Source organism: Triticum aestivum, chromosome 2B (assembly GCF_018294505.1).
Source record: "Triticum aestivum cultivar Chinese Spring chromosome 2B, IWGSC CS RefSeq v2.1, whole genome shotgun sequence".
Lineage (NCBI taxonomy): Eukaryota > Viridiplantae > Streptophyta > Magnoliopsida > Poales > Poaceae > Triticum > Triticum aestivum.
This window is the reverse complement of record NC_057798.1, coordinates 642,521,670-642,526,720: the sequence shown is the minus strand read 5'-3', so window position 1 is coordinate 642,526,720 and position 5,051 is coordinate 642,521,670. Positions and strand designations below refer to the sequence as shown.

At 44.8% G+C, this 5,051-nt stretch overlaps 1 long non-coding RNA gene across 4 annotated transcripts; it reads left to right on the top strand.

Annotated features, from left to right (window-relative positions):
• The first annotated feature begins 259 nt into the window (after nucleotides 1-259).
• LOC123046449 (uncharacterized) lies at nucleotides 260-4,531 on the top strand. 4 transcript variants are annotated; one of them, XR_006422337.1, is made up of 8 exons: nucleotides 260-563; nucleotides 671-793; nucleotides 1,079-1,189; nucleotides 1,286-1,619; nucleotides 2,444-2,497; nucleotides 2,864-3,041; nucleotides 3,319-3,370; nucleotides 4,195-4,531. It is a non-coding gene; the product is annotated as an uncharacterized lncRNA (long non-coding RNA). The 4 variants fall into 4 exon arrangements; XR_006422336.1 differs by having other exon boundaries at nucleotides 261-793; nucleotides 1,292-1,619; XR_006422338.1 differs by having other exon boundaries at nucleotides 262-793; nucleotides 3,326-3,370.
• The last annotated feature ends 520 nt before the right edge of the window (nucleotides 4,532-5,051 follow it).

The window sequence follows — 5,051 nt, the reverse complement described above, 5'->3', positions numbered from 1 at the left end:
ACGCCTCCCCCGCTCGTTTTTTACTGCGTTTTTTACCGTTCTGTGCCGCTGGCGTGTGGGCCCGTTCGCGGGTGGGCCTCCGTTGTCAGCGACCGTGGCTCGGTTCCGGTCCGGTCGCCCCGTCGCGCGCGTCGGCGGGGGAAAGATCTCGTGCCACCGCACGTTATATCTTGCCTCGCCGAGGGGTATTTTGGTCTTTTCGGGCGTGCGTGCTGTGCGGTGGTTGGCCCGTGCGACTATGGGATGGGGGAGGGCAGCGGCTTGCCCTGTCGTGCTCTCATTCGTCCCCTTATCTCCTTCTCTCCTCCACTCCCCATCGCGTCCCTCTCCTCAGCCGCCACCGCCATCGCCGGGAGGGGCCGCCGCTCGCGTCGCTCTCCGCAGCCGCCACCGCCCCTCCCCTTCCAAACCCACCGAGATGACGGCGTCGGCAAGGTCGGGTGGCTTGCTCGCGCTCACGGAGGCCGAGGTGGTCGCGGTGCTCTGGGTCGTGCGCCGCCTCCGTCGCCGGCAGGAGGGGGCCGCAGAGGCCGCCGCGCAGCCCAGCGACCAGGAGCTCCCCAGTGAGCAGCCGTTCCGCTTCGCCGTCTGCCTCGCCCTCTTTGCCGTCCTCACTCCGTCCTCTTCTATGTTTTCTGGATTTGCCGCCGTCGCCTTCTCCGCTCCCAAGATAGCCTCGCTCTCCTCCTTGGTGCCCAGCGGGAGAGGCAGCGGACGAAAATCGATGACGCCGACCCCCTCCTCCACGGCAGCGCCTTCGTCCCCGACGACACCCAGCAGCAGCTCACTCCCGGTACTACTACCCTCCCTCTTCTCCCTCCCTCTCTCTCACTACGGTTCTTGGATGGAGGAGGCACTGCTGCTCGTTCCTGACTTGGTTTAAAATCCATACAAGTTTGCATTGAAGTTCTTCAGCAGGTGGCCTACAAGGAGGCGCCGTATCCTACCATGTCTTACGACGGAAGGAAGTGCAGACTGATTAATTACATGCTTAAAGTTTACACTGGAAAACCATTATTCTTGCTAGGATTGTTTCTGAATGTTTCAGATTCATGGTTTTCTGCTCTGATTTTTACAGGCCAAAACGAGGCAGCGTTCCCAAATGTGAAGCAACAACCCGCAGAAAGATGAGCAGGAGCAGATCGGGGATGAAGCCAAGATCTACGATGGTGATTCTTCCAATAAAATGGTACATCACATGTTCACCTAGCAACTTCTCCCAGAACCATAAGTCAGCCACTAAACATATTCAATCTACTTGTCATTCTGACATGTCAACTGATAGATGCAGGTGGCCAATAGCTTGATGGTGTCGTCGATATTGTCTCCTCCAGCGTCAAGGAACCAGCTAAAAACGTGATCGTCAAGCAAGCGACGCTGAGCAAATGTCAGGTGCCATCACGCACCATGGCGTGGCAATCAGATTGGCAATGTGTTCGATGCAGCGTACAATGCCAATGATCAGTTCATTTTTGTGGATTGTTGTGGGGGATTGAGGCTTTAAAGCACATGAATTGCAGCAGGAATTGTTCAGGATGCTACTGCTGTTGCTACTTGGCGCGTTACCATCACCGGGAGGAGCGACGGCCATCCACATCGCCATTGCCATCGTCCTTCAGGTGCTCTTCCTGTCGCTCTCGTCAACCCCCTCCTAGCCACTGATCTGAGATCTCCTCTCCATTTATTATGGCATAGCTTGCAACTGTACCATATATTTGAGTGATAGGATTGTTGTGCAGACTATAATGTGGAATCAAGATTTTGGTTGAGAGAGAGAGAGAGAGAGAGAGAGAGAGGATCGCGATCTTTCTTGTGTCCTGTAATCAGATATAAAGGACACTATATTTATAGTAGATTAGGCACATGGTTCATTGCTGGCTTGCTAGACCTGTGTGGCAAACGCCAATGTGTTTATCTGTACATATAGCGGCCTCTTTGAATTTTTCTTTCTCTAGGAGATGATGCTGAAAATGATCACATTTATGAAGTTATGCTCTGCTTTGGCGCATGTTTATATCCTAATCCAAGTAACTGGTTCTCTCTTCTACTGTGCCTTTGATAATTTTCGTGGCATTTGCATCTAATTATCTGCATGACAAGATTTAGTGTGTGTCAGGGACACTGGAATGATTTTTACCTGAACAATTGAAGTGTGAATTGAATTTACGAGTTGTTATCACTGAAAGTACAAACTGTGAATGTTTCAGATCAAGTATGTGTAGGTAGTCGCGTCTTTAGGAGGTCTGAATATATTATTTGCTGTCACTGACAGACATAGTATGATCGTTTGCTCCTTGGGAGGTCCGTTCCTTCAAGTACAACTAAAGCAAAGAAACTCCAACTTATTTTAGTGTTTGAGATTCTGATTACCAATCTGCAACAATGTCCATGCCGTTTGGTATTGCACTCTAATTATTTTCTTTGCTCATTTGTTCTCCTGCAGATGGTTTACGTCTTAACTGTCTACAACAAAAACGATAAACAGCACCGCATCCGGGTACCAAAGCCATCCATGCATTTCATATTCCTCTCATCATACACTTGATCATAAAAATCAGCTTATTTGATTACGACCTGCCATTTAAGCTATCAAACTACTGTTATTGCAACTGGTCTTGAAAGGACAATAACCAGTTGGTTTCATACTTCATAAATCATGTTTGGCGCCACTTGGATTTGGTTGAGGTGTTGGACTGCATCGTGGATCTGATCAGGATTATTTTAGCTTGGATTTTGTCTTCTTTTCTACCTCTTATTTCACTTTCAGTTAGCTGCTCTTTGGGTTCTAGCTATCTCCTTTTCGTTAATTTTTCTTTTCTTTGTCTTCGCCTTGACACTGGATTGTATATGAGCTGTTTTGCAGGTACTAATGTTGGTGTGAGCTCAAGGCAAAAGGCAAAACCCATTTGTAGTTTCAGCTTTACGGGGCGTTGTCAGCAATGATTGATGAGGTAATTGGTTGAGCTACTTTTGGAAGGGGCGACGGAAATCATAAAAACTATGATTGCAATGGAGATTCAACATATAGAAAGATGGAAGAGGTTCCGATTCTCTCTCTCCCATCCAATTTCTTTTGATTTAATCCCCAGTCTTATTTATCTATGCCTACATGGTGTGCGACTTCAAGGAAAGATTACTCTGTAATATTAGTGCTTCACTGCCTACTCAATAGTGTCCTTTTTTTCTTATGAAATTTAGCTGCAGTCATGGATCACTTACATGTACATTATGTTACATCTCACGGTTCTATATTTCCTGTTACTCGAGTGTTTTGATTTATGGAGTTATTTGTCTATTGATTTGATGTTCTGCGTCTAGAATGCAGAATGCCCAAATAGGAGGACGTGTTGCTGCTCCTATATTTATGGAGGTAGGAAGTCATGCATGGATTTTTTTATCAGACAAATTTATATTCTTCAGATTAGTAATCCTATATTTTTCTGAGAGAGATATATATTTCTTCTTGCTCATTCTTTTGGGCCTAGAGCCAGTAGAATAATTAGAACATGCCTCGAGTATTTGTGCCATCTGCATACACTTCAGCTCAAAATAATAATGTGCTTCCTGTTACTTGCTTTGTCTTGGTAATGTACATACATCAACTGTGATATATAATTGGTAGTAGATAAACAATATTTGTTATGCAGTGAATGATTTTAGATTCTTCCATGAAAGCATCTTCCCCCTTTTGTGATTTGCACTACATGAAATGAGTTGCGATCATTGTCGTGATATATTTCTTCTCTGAATATTTATTACCATGTAACTTGAGTATCCGGTGTGTATAGTTGATTAGTTGTATACCTCATTTTAAGAAAGGAAAAAAATCATGAGTGTCCATTATACCTGAATCATAAATTACTACTGCGCACTGATCAGGGCGTGTAGCATCAGACCTACAACTTACAGAAAACAGAAAACAACTCAAGTAATGATGCTAAAATATTTTGGTTTGAGCTTGAGACTTGGTTACAGCAGAAATTTCTCATGGAATATACTTAAATCCATGGAAAATAATAAATTGAGGTCTTTTATTATTGTTTTGCAGGTTATGAACATGATCTTATTGTGCTCCACTTGATTCATAACTAAATGTCACAGTAGTAGCTCATATGCACTTCTGCTTTGCTGTACAACCATTTATTGCTTTGTATTGCCAGCATGCTCTAAAATGTTTGGAACATGCTTTTGCAGATTGCTTTTTTATGTGGAGAGGTTTTATTGTTTCAACCGAGTCAAATGCAAAAGGAAGGCACACATCTGCTTCCCTCCTGATGTTCACATATACTGTTGATGTTGAAATAATTATTAAAGACTGAACTATAGAAAGATGGGATCAGAATTAGGAGATATGTAAATATGTAATTTCTCTCGAAGATGAGCTCAGAATTAGAAGAACCATATCTGTTGATCTCTTTCACTATCGTTAGGACCTGCTTTTGGTATATCATGATACATTTTCCATGACATGCTCAAAGTGATATAATGAACTGAACCATTTTATTATTACAAGTTACTCCCTCTTATGTCATTCTTTGATCCTTTGATCTGTTTGTTGCCATGTACCTTTGCATGTTGCAGACATGTGAAATATATATTGTATATTACCATGTTATCTAAAATGGTACATGTGGTATTATAGTATAACTATACACATGTTTAGCCACAAGTGTGGGGACCCGGCAACGCGCACCAAGGCGGGCTACAGGTCTAGTTGAGGATGTAGAAGCATGTCTCGTTCTTGTACAACCAATGCGCAAAGCCACGAGTGACGACGCCGGCACGCGGCCCACACCTGGTGAATTTGGGAGCTAGGCGGCAGTTGACAGGCGAGCTCCAGCTCTGTTTGGTAGAGCAGTACATGTAGACGTACATGAGCCCATGTTCGTCGGTGTACGTCAAGAGAACTTGAAACGCAGACTCATCTTGCCAATCCAGATTTCTGACTGCAGCATGGTCCGCGCTGGTGAGAATGGCGCAGCCAGTTAGACCGCGGTCCAAGATTCTATGCTGGTCGATGGGAGGCGGCGGGAGGAGATGCGTATCCCGCT